Source organism: Capricornis sumatraensis, chromosome 14 (assembly GCF_032405125.1).
Source record: "Capricornis sumatraensis isolate serow.1 chromosome 14, serow.2, whole genome shotgun sequence".
Lineage (NCBI taxonomy): Eukaryota > Metazoa > Chordata > Mammalia > Artiodactyla > Bovidae > Capricornis > Capricornis sumatraensis.
Window position 1 is genome coordinate 75,767,715 of NC_091082.1, and position 16,561 is coordinate 75,784,275.

At 41.2% G+C, this 16,561-nt stretch overlaps 1 non-coding gene across 1 annotated transcript; it reads left to right on the forward strand.

The window, feature by feature from the left end:
- Positions 1–15,872: 15,872 nt before the first annotated feature.
- Positions 15,873–15,944, forward strand: TRNAC-ACA (transfer RNA cysteine (anticodon ACA)). The gene has a single exon. It is a non-coding gene; the product is annotated as a tRNA-Cys (tRNA).
- The last annotated feature ends 617 nt before the right edge of the window (positions 15,945–16,561 follow it).

Below are 16,561 nucleotides of genomic sequence, written 5' to 3' on the forward strand. Positions count from 1 at the left end.
AATCATATATTCTTAAACTTAATATTTGGCTTGCTTAAAGAGACAAATGTCTTCCGAAATGTATTCCTTCATGTTTTTATATCCACACAAAAAGTGATAAACTTAAGAAATCATATTCGGTGTTGATATTATTAGTCTCAGTTTGAGAAGATAATTCATATTCAGTAAATATTTAAGGAATCAGAATGAAGAATGAGTTTCCATTCAATATGGTAAAATGAGTTACAAAAGCAACTCACATGATAGGTATGTAGAGAAAATGTAGATTCATAACTTTGTCTGAAACTGCTCTGATCTTCCCCAAATCCCTTACCTGCTCTATGGCGTAAGAAAAGGGGAGAAAGGGAGGGAGGGAGGGAGGAAAGAATTGCGTTCAAGTCAGTTCAAAAGTCCATTTGAGGGACATCCTTGGTGGTCCAGTGGTTAAGAATCTGCCTTCTAACACAGGGGATGTGGGTTCTGCTCCCTGGTCAGGGAACTAAGATCCCACACACCCACAAACCACAACTACTAAGTCTGTGTACTAAGTCACAGGAGCCACAACTACTGAGCATGCAGCACCTCAACGAGAGGGGAGACCATGGGCCACAACAGAAATCCACACCTAGATCTGATGCAGCCAAAGACAAAAAATGTCTGTCTGAGCCATTAATTTATACCAGACACCTGGATATTATATAACCTGTCCTTCCGGAATATTTGCTCTGTCCTCAGTCACACCTTCTCCTTGCTTCTTTCAGAGATGGGGTCTAGGGATCAGGACAACATTTACTTCGTCTCTTGGTACTGGGAGGAAGGAAGCCACAGAGGAGGGCATGTCCCTCCTTTGTTGCGAGTTAGTTGATCCCCTGAAGTGTCATCAGGCCAGTCTCTTCCAGAGCATTCTGCTAGTATCAACACGTGACTTCTGGAGTCAATACACCAAGCGTCTCTATTCTCCCTGTGGGTTGGGGTCCAGGCCCTGCCTGCTGACTCAGCCTCACCTCAGCTCTGGCTGGCTAGCCCTGCAGACCCTCTGAGTCTTGGCCAAGACTACAGTTCCCAGGCTGGGTCTGCTGGCTCTCACCTTGGAACCCGTGCTTCAGAGAAACTGAAACTGGGCCGTACACAGCCATCTATATAAGCTTCAAGACTGCAGAGTCCCCAGGCACACTGACGAGGCTGGTTTGTGCTGTCAACTGTGTTGGGCCCCAAGCCCACCCCTCTGTGTTGCCTCAGCCCCTCCATGCATGAGGACCATGTCACAAAAGAGAAGCAAGGCCTAAGAATGTCAACAACCCACACTCCTATGGCCTCATGGTTCAGACCAAGAGGGTATGTTTCTAACTTTTTACCCATATTTTCTTTTTATCTTTCTTCCCCTTCTCCAGGGTTCGATTAGACAGATTTTTCTTCTACTTCATCTTTTCTCTATCACAGATTGCCTGTATATAAAATTATCTGATCTAGTTTGGCTAGGCCTGGCATTTTAGACTGTTAAATGGGAGCTATAGAGATTTAGAAAATTCTTTTTCTTTCAACAGCCTCTGGCTTTTAAAGCCACTGATTTGCTGCAAGAGTCTGTATTGAAAGTCATAAAATAAACGATTTTTTTTCTTTCCTTAACAGTCTTAATCCCACTTCACCTCAAGGCAGATGGATGCCTTGAGTTGTTTGTATGTTGAAAGTAAAAAATAAAATAAAAGCATCTGAACTTTCTTCTAAGGAGCATTTCTTACTATTTGTATCACTACTGACTTAGCAAATTTTACTCATTATTAACTTATCAAGTTAGAAGAAGGATGGAAAAGCTTTCTGGATTAACAGCTTTATTGGAATGCTGATTACCTACAAAGAATTTCAAATACTGGCAAGGATTCTGTATTCAGAGTCTGAATCATTAATTTAACAGATTACGTACTGAGTTCCTATTATATACTAGCCATAACTCTTGGCACCAGGAAACATTCTGTAAGCAAGACAGGCGTGACCTCTGTACTCTTAGCGCTGAAATTCTCGGGCAAGGAGTCATACACATATACACACATACATACATATGCCCAGGTACATACATGAGAGAAACAGAAGTGAGAAGAGCTGGTGTGAGAAATAAAGTTGTTTACTATGCCCCAAGAGACTGGGTGACTTTTGCATGGAGTAGCAATCTCAAGCTGCTCAGAGAGTGACTTTTAAGCTAAAATCAGAATGACAAGAAGGAATCTGGCATATGAAGATAAGAAAGAAAAGACAGAGCCATTTGAAAAGCCCTAAAGGGAAACATCAAAACTTGGCCAGTTCAAGAAACAGAGAGAAATGTCTTCAATCTGGCCTGAGGGTAAAAGGCAAAGAGAAAAGCAGAATAGAAATTGGAAAGGTCAATGAAAGTGATTATGCAGGGCTTTGTAAACAAAGAGAAAAGGTTTGGATTTTATTCAAGTGCAAAGGGAGGCCATCCCATAGGATGCTTTTGATAGGGGAATAATTTTACCTCTGGGGAAAGACTGTGGGAAGCAAAAGTGGAAGCAAAGCTTGTCTTAGAATACCTGGTGACTGCCAAGGAACGCTCAGGCTAGAGAGATATTAGTATAAAGAAAGTGGATGCATTTAGTACACGTTTTGGAGATAAAATCCGCAGGATTTTTTGATGAATGATAGAAAGAGGAATCAAGAATAATTTCTTTGCTTTTGGCATGTTCTGAAAAGATATATAGAGTTAGAATGAGCATATATCCATCCCCAATCTGCATAACTTATAGTCCTGGATTGCAGCTCATAAGACACAATTCTGTCCCTCCTAGAAGTGCAAGGAGGTGGTAAATATCACAGATGGGAGGACTGAGTGCCTCTGGCAGCCGGTGAATAGGTAAATGACCTGTATATATCTAGTGGAGGGGCATGGCTGCCATCATGGGGAAGAGAAAGAGATGCTATTCCTTGAAGAGGGTTGGGGCGAAGCCTCAACCGAATCTACATGGCATTCAAAAAATGAACCTCTTTCATGTTTGCTTTTTCCCTTTTTATTCCTAATATACTTTCCTATTCTCCAGGTTTCTTCTCCCTCTCTTTTTCTTACTTCTGAAAATTTGTTAGTTTTGCCCTTCATCATCATGATCGTATCATAACCATCACCATCAGTGCCACCATCATTGCTGCCATTATTTACGGAGCATTAAACCAGCACACACTGACAGTCTGTATTACTTCCTGAAACTTCCCTGGGGGAGATGTGATAGACCCCTTGAAAGGTACCCTGGGCTTGACAAGACAAAGCAGCTTACCCAAGGCTAGGTCACCCAGCCAGGAAGGGGCAGAGCTGAGTGTGGAAACAAGTTTGTCTGCCTAAGCGCTCAGGCTCTGTGACTCCTCTCTCCTTCCTTCATATTCCTTGTCTTCTCTTTCCAACCTCTCTCTCCCTTCTTCTTTCTCCCCTTCATTCTGGCTTCCCCTGACCTCCTCCTGGCCTGTCTTTCCTTCTTCTTCTCTTCTTCCGTTGCCTTCTTCTACTCTAGTCAGACTACCCTGCCTCGTCTCTCTGTCTTATCTGGCTATTCCTGATCTGAAATTTGCTTTATTATTACAAATAGAAATTAGAAGTTATGGACTATTACAACTGAGAGAACTTCAGGAGCAGAGCTAAGGCTTAAAAGCAGGTCAATGTAGCTTCTATTCCACAGAAACACTGCTCCTAACATAGAAATACAGACAGAGGCAGAAACCATCCTTTTTCATTGTCACCTGGTAGGTCCTGCCTTGACTCTCACATCCAGAGTCAGGCCATTGTGGAAACTATTCTCTCTGCCCTGACATCTTGCCCAGTCCCTCTGTACATGTGAGACCTTTGTCATATACTCAACCAGGCTTATAAGCACTTAAAAGATCATTTTTCCTATACTTACACCTACATTCCTACACCTACAAGTCTCTACATAACTCACTATGTATAATTCAAAACAAGAATAATGTTGACCCAAAAAATAAGGGCAAGAATGAAAAGAGTTGTGATTATCCTATAATCGTTCTCTGCTTAAATATAAAAGCTCAAATTCACTCCAAACGTATATTTGTACCTCTGGTTTGCTATTACCCCAAGCGCAGACTTAACCTGACTTTTGGGTAATCCAACTGCATACTGCAGAGAGCTGGCTAAGAACAGGTTAGGAAATGAGCAGGTTTGGATTTTTCGGAAATCCAAAAAGGAGTAATATAGACAAGTAAGAAACTTTATCACCCACTCTGAGCTAAACAAGTAATGAATTGTTTACATTTAGCTCTTCCAACAAACATTTTAGATAGCTATTAAATAATTCCTATTCTACTGCTGAGTCTCCAGGATAGTAAGTTTCCTGGGAGCTAGATCTGATTCTGCTGTCTCTGTTAGGGACCAAACGACGGTCTCTAGGACCTGAGTCATGTTTACCAGAAAGAGACAGGATATGCACTCATCCGGCCTGGCCAATCATGTAACGCCAGCTACTCCTGTAACTGAGACAAAGAACTGCCTGTATATAAGCCGCCATACTCCTTTGTTCGCGGCTCTTGTCAGATTCCCTTGTGTGGGATGAGACTTGGGCCCTAGCGCGCTAGGAATAAACAAACTCCCTTCTTGCGTTTGCAATACTGTGGTGGACTTGCTCTCTCGGTCGGTTCGGAGATACGGGCTCAGAGCATAACAGTCTCCACAGCCTGAGTGTTTAAGGCAGCAGACCCCAACCTTTTTGGCACCAAAGACCAGTTAGTTTCATGGAAGACAGTTTTTCCACGGACTGGGAGGGTGGGGGGATGGCTTTGGGATGATTGCAGCACAATAGGGTTCACACTCCTACTAGAATCTAACGCTACTGCTGACCTGATAGCAGGCAGTGCTCAGGCGGTAATGCGAGCAATGGGGAACGACTGTAAATACAGACGAAGAAGCTTCGCTTGTGTGCCCACCACTCACATCCTGCTGTGCGGCTGGCTCCTATCCATGGTACTGGCCTGTGGCCCTGGGGTTGGGGACCCCTGGTTTAAGGCACATCCTGCCTTACAAACATAGTGTGGATGCTGTGCGTGCATGCGTGCCAAGTTGCTTCAGTCATGTCCGACTCTGCAACCCTATGCCTGTAGCCTGCCAGGCCCCTCTGTCCATGGGATTCTCCAGGCAAGAATACTGGAGTGAGTTGCCATGCTCTCCTCCAGGGGATCTTCCTGACCCAGGGATGGAACCTGCGTCTCTTACTTCTCCTGTGTTAGCAAGCAGGTTCTTTGCCACTAGCATGGCCTGGGAAGCCCATTCCTGAGTAAACAGCAGAGCAAAAGATTTATCAGTATCTGGGTATTTTTATACCACCTTCAGAGAAGTGTTTTATATTTTCCAATAACTTTGTGGGATTAGAGATTCTCACTACGTGCACGGAATATCTTCCCATTTCAGACAGAATAGGACATGTATCCTTCCCCAAGCCACGCAAAAGGACTAACAAATGGATGTTGCACTGGGCGTTGATTTTCAAGTTACAGGAAAGCATTCCTAAAGAACTGCCTCCATAGTTACAGGCATATTCTCAGAAGCTTAGGTGGAGCAGCAAAGAAAAGGGACATGCTCTTCTAGTTACTATTTGCAGAACATTTTTTTAAAAAAAGATTTTTCTGATGTGAACCATTTAAAAATTCTCTATTGAAGTTTACTCAGGAATGGGCTTCCCAGGCTCTGCTAGTGGCAAAGAAACTGCCTGCCAATGCAGGAAATGTAAGAGACTCTGGTTTGATCCCTGGGTAGGGAAGACTCCCTGGAGAAGGACATGGCAACCCATTCCAGTATTCTTGCCTGGAGAATTCCATGAACGAAGAGCCTGGCATGCTATAGTCCACAGGATGACACACATGACTAAAGCGACTTAGTACACATTCACTCACTGAGGAATAATGGCAATGTTCTTTGAAAGACAGTGTCATAGACACTTCTTATATTATAAACTAATCATTCAAGGTCAGACTTATCAGGATTCTGATGTATTTTAGATTTAATGAGAAATTATGACATTCCTGTAATATGCTGAGATAAGCAGTTCATTCAGTCCAATGATCATGAAATTTCAATTCTATGTTCACTATTTACAATAGGGATCTTACACTTGAATCCTGTGCTCAACAGTCAAATTAGTGCTTTCAAATACAGTGTCATGAATTAGTATTTGGTAACAACAAGTAAAAACAAACCTAGTGGAAAGAACACACAAGAAAAAAATGAAAAATGCTTTACAGTATCAATATATGTGCACTGAGAATCATCTTTTTGAACAAGCCTTGATTGGTTTGTATAGGAAAAGCCAAGAAAATGTCCCCACTCAAGCAATAGTTTCCTTGTCTTTATATATCTTTATGGTTTGCATTATCACTTGCTATTTATAGAAAGACATGCTAGTGACCTTGACACAAAGCTTGCAGACTTTTCCTCATGCATAACTCACAGTTGGTGTCTTCTTGGCCCCTGCAAGGAGAACCAACCAACTCCACTGGGTATTTGGTATATGCCCGGGGAAGCTAAGTTATACTGAAGAGACTACAGCTCATTTTTTACTCATGATGAATTACAGTTTCCTGGTGGAAGGATGGTGCCGAAAACAAAGCAGTCTTTGAAACCCCTCAAGTTTTTCAAAGTGACCTGGGGGCTTTAGCAGTCAGAGCTAAAAATAAGGAGCTGTTTATAAGCCTTTCTGACTTGGAGGAGAAAGACTCAAAACTCCCTTTAACAGTCTCCTAACTATCCAATTCCCTCCCATCAAGGAAAGTGACATTGACAATTCTGAATTAAATGAAATCTCAGCAACTGTAGAGTTCTTTTATTTTTTAAAGATTTTTTTGATGTGGACCATTTTAAAAGTCTTTATTGAATTTGTTACAATATGGCTTCTGTTTCATGTTTTGGTTTTTTGACCACCAGGCCTGTGGGAGGATATTAGCTCCTCTGAAAGTGAAAGTGAAAGTGAAGTCGCTCAGTCGTGTCCGACTCTTTGCCACCCCATGGACTGTAGCCTACAAGGCTCCTCTGTCCATGGGATTTTTCAGGCAATAGTCCGGGAGTGGATTGCCATTTCCTTCTCCAAGGGATCTTCCCAACCCAGGGATCGAACCTGGGTAGCCCACATTGTAGACAGATATTTTACCGTCTAAGCCACCAGGGAAGTCCACCAGGGATCAACCCCACACCCCCTGAGATGGAAGGCTAAGTCTTAAACACTGGACCCTCAGGGAAGTCTCCACCATAGATTTCTTTAATCGGGGAATTAATACTAACAGAAATTGAAAAATTCAAAAATATAATTGCAGCTCAAAGTTATAGATTTTTCTGGTATTTATGCCATCATTTACGTAAGGTAGAAGAACATTCTGACTGACTAAGAAAAGACAGCTTTGAAAAGCAGCAATAAAAAAAAAAAAGAAATCAAAATCCAACAGCTAGGGCTGTACTTCATTCACAAATATGTATCTAAGACTTTATTTCTACCTTTGTAAGCTAGAAACACAATGAAGAAGAAAGTGTTCATTTATTATTTTCTCTTTATTAGAATAGGCAATGGCTCCCCACTCCAGTACTCCTGCCTGGAATATCCCGTGGACGGAGAAGCTTGGAAGGCTGCAGTCCATGGGGTCGCTGAGGGTCGGACACGACTGAGCGACTTCACTTTCACGCATTGGAGAAGGAAATGGCAACCCACTCCAGTGTTCTTGCCTGGAGAATCCCAGGGACAGGGGAGCCTGGTGGGCTGCTGTCTATGGGGTCACACACAGTCGGACACGACTAAAGTGACTTAGCAGTAGCAGTAGCAGTAAAATTTTCTAGTTGTGATTGTGAATTGAGTTCAAGCATGAAACATCACTTTTTCAGATAAATTTCTGTCCAAAAAAAAGTACATTTAACAAATTCCACAAGCTGTAAAAATTTGCCTTGGCCTTTTTCGCTCTCCCTGCCTGCTGGTTTGTTCATTCATTTATTCACTGCTCATTTAACACATTTTCCAACATCTAACCTCATGTCCTCATACATCCCAGGGCCTCAAACATTTTTCAGTTGGTACCTTCCTACTTATTACCCAAAGTATCTAGGAAAAATATCCATCATTGTCACTCTTATCTCGGGAAAATTTCAGGAGACACATAGCGAGCATCCTTCCTGGGAGGAGTTTTGTGCTTCATGTGTCTACACGGATTTATTCTTCATGCCTCTCTTGTATAGATGGGAGTTGCATAATGATGGTTGAGCCATCATTAACTGGCTCAACCCAGAATACAAAAAACTCTGCAAGTGAAAACTTGAGAAGCTCGAATCCTCTGGGTTTGGGTTCTTGAATCTACTCAGCTGACTTTAACATAACTATCATTTACAGGTAAGACAGGAATTGAGTACCTTGGCACAAATTCAGTGAAATACCTGAGTATTTCTTCATCCACAGTATGCTACTTCATTCTATGTGATAGTCACAATGCAAAACTGTTCCTCTTCCCTTCTTTCTCATCATAAAACTAATGACTAATGAACATCATTCATGGCTGATGTTCCAAACATAGAAATCATCATTGACTCTTCTCCCGCAACTTCTAATCCAGGGTTTCTCAGTCTTCGCATCACCGATGTTGGAGTTGAATAATTCATATTGTGGGGATGCTGTCCTGGTCACAGCAGGATATTTAGCAGCATCCAGGGCTTTGCAGGTGGCACCAGTGGTAAAGAATCCACCTACCAGTGCAGGAAACACAAGAGTCATGGGCTGAATCCCTGGGTTGAAAAGATGCCCTGGAGTAGGAAATGGAGCCCCACTCCAGTATTCTTGCCTGGAGAATTCCATGGGGAGAGAAGCCTGGTTACCGTCCATGGGGCCATAAGAAGTCACATGCTACTGAGCAACTGAGCACTGGTTGACTTCTCCATGCTAACAGCACATCCCCAGCAATCACAACCAAAAATGTTCCCAGACATTTTCAAATATCCCCTGGGGGAGAGGGCTGAAAATCATTCTCAACTAAGAATCACTGAACCCAAAAGCAAATCCTAAAAGCTGAAATTCCAAAATTTATCTTGAATCTAAATCTATCATCTGACCCAGATCTAAGCTCTCGCCACTCACCTGGACCACAGCAATAGCTTTTCACTGTAACCCCTTCAGTCTATTTTCTGTTCTATAGTCAGCATGATCTTTTAAAAATCTCTATCACATTATAACATTTCTCTTCTTAAAACCTTTCAGTGGCTTCTCACTACACTGGGCACTGCTCACCATCTCACTTCCCAGCACTCTCCCCTTGTTCATGGTTCTCAAGTGTCATTGCTTTTATCCTATTTTTCAAACCTGCCAAGTTATCCACTTTAGAACATTCATATACTCTCCTTGGAATGCTGACCCTTTTTGTAGTATTCAAGAGTTTATTGAAGTATCATCTCTCAGCAAGTTTTTCCAGAATCATCATCTGTAAATAACTCCCTTCTCCCCCAAACACTATATGTCATTACCCTATATTAATTGTATTGCAGTCTCATCTAATCATCTTTATTTGGATTTACAAGCCACTTTTCATTTTTTACTTTACTTTTCATTTCATTTATATTATTTTCATTTTACACATTTAAAATAATATATGATTTTTATATGATTAACTCTACTCAAATCAATTCAATGTGGTACATATATTGTGGCTCAGCTGGTAAAGAATCCACCTGCAATGTGGGAGACCTGGGTTTGATCCCTGGGTTGGGAAGATCCCCTGGAGAAGGGAAAGGCTACCCGCTCCAGTGTTCTGGCCTGGAGAATTCCATGGACTGTATAGTCCATGGGGTCACAAAGAGTTGGACACAACTGAGCAACTTTCACTTCACACATATACAATGGAATATTACCTGGCTGTTAAAAAGAATGAAGTAATGCCATTTGCAGCAACGTGGATGAACCTAGAGAGTGTCATACTAAGTACACCAGACGGAGGAGAAATATCATATGACATCCCTTGTATGTGAAATCTAAAAAGAAATGATACAAATGAACTTATTTGTAAAACAGAAAGAGACTCACAGACTTTTAGAAAATGAACTTATGGTTGCAGGGGCAAAGGATAGTTGGGGACTTTGGAAGGTCTTGTACACACTGAAAAACAAAAAGAATTCAGAGGATTCTTATCTCATCCGGAGTTAAAACAAAAGCCCTTCCAATTACCTGCAAGATCCTGCATGATCTGGACCACATCTACCTTCCCTGCATGATTTCCTAACATTTGCCTCTCGAAACTTGAGCCACTTGCTGGCCTTCCTTCTGCTCCTAAACATGCCCAGCACATGCCCACTTCAGAGCCTTGGCACTGGCTGCTCTCCAGTCTGAATGCTGGACCCTAGACGTCCCATGATTCTCACATCCGCTGGGTCAAGTGACCTCTTGTTAGAAGGGCTGGCCCTGATTACATTATATGAAAAAGTAAGAAAATGCAGCCCTCATCTACCATCAGCTTGGAGCTGTCCTCGCTATAATAGCCAGGCAAAGGCATTTTTCTCTTGAATTATAAACAATTTTACAGAACACCAACATTAGACAAGGCTATTTTGTGATGTGATAGATCAAGACAAAAACAAAAGCAGTCTGTGATTGTGGTGAGTAGAGACCAAGAGAGAGAGAGAGAGGAACGCTGTCAAACACTCTCCTTTCTCCTGCTAATATGAGTGACTGCTCCATCTTTATCAATTTCAGCCGTAGCTCCACTTTGTGCCCTACACCTCACATATTAAGACTATTCAGCAAATCATATAATTGCTTTGACTTTCTAACAGTAAACAATCAAGAGCAAAACCTCACTTCCTTGAAAGTTCTCCAAAATCACACAACACAAGGTCAAACCCTATAATAAGGCTTGTCTTAACGACCTCTTACCAAGACATCCCAGCTTCCTATGATGCGCAGTCTTCTTCATTGCTATGAGTTAATAAACCCAACTTTGTGTGACTACAGGTGTGTTTATGTTAGATCTTGCCTGGTTGGGGGGGGGGGGGCATCAACAATAGCATCACCAACCTCAAGAAGCATGCTCCATGACTTTAAGGAACATATCAATAAACACCAGGTTGCTGGGAGGATCCAAGTGTACACCTCTTGTTTATGCGCCACTTGGTCAGTGCCATCTGTCACCCTGAAAGATGTGCCACTTTGGAAGATAAATGATGTGGTCACCATATCTTTAATCTGCACTATTTTTCACAATAACCCTTATCACCATCTACAACATGATACTTTTTGTTTGTTTCCTCTCTGCACCCCCTGCCCCCTTCTCCTACTCCTCAACTAGAATTTAATTCCCACAGTACAGAAACTTTACCTAATCTTTTGGCCTCACCATATGGCTTGTAGGATTTTATTTCCCTAACTAGGGATTGAACCTGGGGCCTTGGTAGTAAAAACTCAAGAGTCCTAACCACTGGACCACTAGGGAATTCTAATTTTTTTTTTTTTTTTTTAGTGTTCTATCCCTATTACCTAGAACTTGGCATACAGAAGGCTCCCAGTAAATATCTGCTGAATGAATTAACTAATGAAAAGTTATAATACTACAGGAGGTCTTTGAACTAGGAACAACTTTAAAAAATCATCCCAACATATATATCAGTCAGATTTCTATATATTAACCTGTAGAAACAAATCAAAATTTAGCACCATTTATTCTGAAAGCGAATGAAATGCTTAGATTTACACTTTAAAATATGCACAAAATCTGTATATTGAAAATTACAAAATGCTAAGGAAAGAAATCAAATGGAAGTTTATGAATTGGAAGATTCAACACAGTGAAGATGTCAGATCTCCCCCAAAGTTGAACAACCAGCTTAATGAAATTCATAGACAAGCTTATTCTAAACTTCACATGGAAAGGTGTAAGCTAGAGGATAGCTAAATTAAATAAGAATAAAATAGAAGGAATTGTTCTGATACAAAGGCCCACTGAAAAGCTATAATAGTAAGTGGAATAAACACACAGGTTCAATGACCAGTACAGATAATTCAACATTTATGCCCAATTGATTTTTTTACAAAGGTGTAAAGCAATTTAAGGGAAGGAAGACAACTTTTTCATAAAATGATGCCAAAGCAATTGGACTTTCATGGGCAAAAAAAAAAGAACCTAAACATCACACATTACTCAAAAACTAACTCAAAATTAAGCATGCACGTCCATGTAAAACATAAAGTTATACAACTTTTGAGCTTCCCTGGTGGCTCAGTGGTAAAGAATTTGTCTGCCAATGCAGGAGATGCAGGGTCGATTCCTGGGTTAGGAAGATCCCTGCAGAAGGAAATGTCAACCCACTCCAGTATTCTTGCCTGGGCAATCCCATGGACAGAGGAGCCTGAGAGGCTACAGTCCATGGGGTCACAAAGAGTCAGACACAACTTGGTGAATACACAACAATAATACACTTATAGGGGAAAAAATAAAATCTTTGGGATCTACGGCTACACAAAGAGTTATTAGACTGGACATCAAAGGAAAACTTGGTAACTCAGATCCCATCAAAAGTAAGAACATTTGTTCTGCAAAGATCCTGTTCAGAGGATGAAAAAACAAGTTGCAGAGTGAGAAAATGTATTTGCATGCTACATATTCAACAATAGACTGTTACCTAGGTAAACAAAGTTCTCTGGGAACAACAGTTTTTAAAAAATGCAATTTGAAAACAGGCAAAAGATATGAAGAAATGGGACTTCCCTGGTGGCCTAGGGATCAAGAATCTACCTTGCAATGTAGGGAATGCAGGTTTGATCCCTGGTCAGGGAACTAAGATCCCATGGGCCACAGAGCAGCTAAGCCTGGGTGCTGCAGCTACTGAGCCCGTGCCACAGCTGGAGAGCCTGTGCACCGCAACAAAAGATCCTGCATGACACAACAAAGGTCCTCTGTGCTGCAGCGGAGACCTGACGCAGCCAGATACATAAGTACTTTTTAAAAGAGATGAAAGAGACCCGATGGAATATTACTCAGCTACAAAAAGAAATGCATTTGAGTCAGTTCTAATGAGGTGGATGAAACTGGAGCCTATTATACAGGGTCAAATAAGTCAGAAAGAAAAACACCAATACAGTATATTAACACAAATACATGGAATTTAGAAAGATACTAACAACGATCCTATATGCAAGGCAGCAAAAGAAACACAGACGTAAAGAACAGACTTTTAGACTATGAGAAGGTGAGGGTGGGATGATTTGAGAGAACAGGATTGAAATTTGTATGTGTAAATCTGATGACCAGTGCAAGTTTGATGCATGAAGCAGGACACTCAAAGTTGGTGCTCTGGGACAACCCAGAGGGATGGGGTGGGGAGGAAGGTGGGAGGGGGGTTCAGGATGAGGGCACACATCTGCACCCATGGCTGATTCATGTCGATGTATGGCAAAAACCACCGCAATATTGTAAAGTAATTAGCCTCCAACTAAAATTAATTAATTTTTTAAAAAGACCTGAAGAGCCCTTTCACTGAAGAGAATGTACAGATGGCAAATAAGCACATGAAAATATGATTAACCTTTATATTAGGTTATCTAATATATATATGGGAGAAGGCAATGGCACCCCACTCCAGTACTCTTGCTTCAAAAATCCCATGGGCGGAGGAGCCTGGTAGGCTGCAGTCCATAGAGTCTCGAAGAGTTGGACACGACTGAGCGACTTGACTTTCACTTTTCACTTTCATGCGTTGGAGAAGGAAATGGCAATCCACTCCAGTGTTCTTGCCTGGAGAATCCCAGGGATGGGGGATCGTGGTGGGCTGCCGTCTATGCGGTCACACAGAGTCGGACACGACTGAAGTGACTTAGCATAGCATAATATATATATATTATATATATATAATATATATAATATATATATTAACCTATTAATATATATATATTAACCTACCTATTAGGAAAATGCACATCGAAAACACAACAACATGAGACATCACCAAATACCCATCAAAACAGCTAAAATAAACTTAGCATGAGTGCTGAGCTGTGTCTGACTCTCTTTGTGTGACCCCACAGATGGTAGCCTGTCAGGCTCCTCTGTCCATGGGATATTTTAGACCAGAATGCTAGAGTGAGTTGCCATTTCCTCCTTCAGGAGATCTTCCCAACCCAGGGATAGAACCCATGTCTTCTTCATCTCCTGCATTAGCAGGCAGTTTCTTTACCACTGAGCCCCCTCGAAAGCCCAAGATAAAACTTCGTGATAACCTCAAGTGCTGGCAAGGATGCTGAGAAACTGAATCACTCGTATATTGCTGATGGGAATGGAAAATGTTCAGCCACTCTGGGAAACAGTCTGGTGGTTTCTTATGAAACAAAACATATAATTATCATATGACCCAGAAATTGTGCTGTTCAGCATCAGAGAGATTAAAATTTATGTGCTCCCCAAAACCTTTATATCATGTTCATAGAAGCTTTATTCACAGTAGTCAAACAGTGGGAGCAAGTCAGAGGCTTTTAAGAGGATAATGGTTAGACAAACTCTGGTATATCATGAAATACTACTCAGCAATTAAAAAAACAAAGCTATAAACTACTGACACACACAAAACTTGAATGCATCTCCAAGCTTGGAGGAATTCTTGCTGGATGACACAGCTTGACCAAGGCATGGGGAGCGGTGGATTCCTGTCTCCCCTGTCCCTTTGGCTGAGTGCTCAATAGTTAAGTCACAGAGCTAGCAAAGAAGGAAATAGAGTTTACTCTGGCTATTATCTGTCTACAACAGCAGGGCCCCTTTGACTTGAGGAAAACTTGAATCGAAAAGCATGAAAGCCCTTTTAAAAATAAAAAGTGTGAGGGGCTATATTTTATTTGTTGTTATTGTTTGTTTCATTGCAAAGCATGATTCTGTGTAGCACATACTATCAGCCAGTGTGAGAAATAAAGCCACAAAGTCTATAGGAAGTTCAAAGAAACTTCTCTTTTAATCACTAAGCATTAAAAGCAAAAACAAAAAACCTCATATCACTGAAGATTCTCACGCAGGCTATAGTGTGAACGCTGCTCCCACACTTTGGAGTGGATGCATGCAGCTTTTTGTATTAGTCTTCTCTCAATGTACAGACATTTCGCCCAGCGGTGGAATCACTGGCTCTCATATAACTTTCTTTTTAGTTGTTTTAAGGAAACGCCACACTGTTCTGCACAACAGCTGCATGACTTTACGTTCCCACTAAGAGTGTAAGAGGCTTCTTTTTTCTCTGCATCCTCTCCTGCACTTATTATTTGTAGACTTTTTACTGATGGCCATTTTAAATTAATTTTTACTGGAGTACAGTAGCTTTACAATGTTGTATTAGTTTCTGCTGTGCAGCAAAGTGAATCAACTCTATGTGTCCATATATTCCCTCTTTTTTTTTGGATTTCCTTCCCATGTAGGTCACCACAGAGCACTGGGCAGGGTTCCCTGAGCTATACAGTAGCTTCTCACAGTTATCTATTTTCATACACAGTATCAATAGGGTATATATATGTCAATCCCAATCTTCCAATTTATCCCACTCCCCTTTCCCCCTGTTAGTGTCCATACATTTATTCTCTATTTCTGTTCTGCAAATAAGATCATTTATAACATTTTTCTAGATTACACATATATGCATTAATATGCAATATCTTTTTTCTCTTTCTGCCGCACTTTCTCCCTATGACAGACTCTAGGTCCACCCACATCTCTACAAATGAGCAGATTTTGTTCTTTTGATGGCTGAGCAATATTCCATTGTATATGTGTATCACATGTTCTTTATCCATTCCTGTGCTGATGGGCATTCAGGTTGCTTCTATGTCCTGGCTATTATAAATAGTGCTGCAATGAACATTGGAGTGCAAGTGTCTTTTGAATTATGGTTTTCTCTGGGTATATGGTGGACTTCCCTGGTGGCTCAAACAGTAAAGCATCTGCCTACAATGCAGAAGACCCAGGTTCAATCCCTGGGTAGGGAAGATCTCTTGGAGAAGGCAATGGCAACTCACTCCAGTATTCTTGCCTGGAAAATCCCATGGACGGAGGACCCTGGTAGGCTACAGTCCATGGGGTCACAAAGAGTTGGACACAACTGAGCAACTTCACTTTCTTTCACTTTCACTTCCTGGGTATATGACCAGTAGTGGGATTGCTGGGTCATACGGTAATTCTATTTTTAGTGTTTTAAGAAACCTCCATACAATTCTCCACCATGGTTGTATCAGTTTACATTCTGACCAATAGTGTAAGAGTATTCTCTTTTCTCCACACCTTCTCCAGCATTTATTGTTTGTAGACTTTTTAATGATGGCCATTCTGGTGGGTGTGAGGTGCTACCTGATTGTAGCAGCATAAAGAATATCTTTATATTTAACTCTGTATAGAGATTGCTAAAGAAAATATGCTTGATCAGATCGGAGACATATAAGCTATAATTTCTGCATTGTTAAAACAAGGGCGAAATTTTACTCCAAATGTAGGAAATAGTTCTCAGAAGATTTTGGCAAATTTCCCAGGGATATTTTAAGTTTTATTGCATTAATAGAGGGAGCAAACATCCTAGCACTGCTTCATAGTATCGATCATGTATATCGTA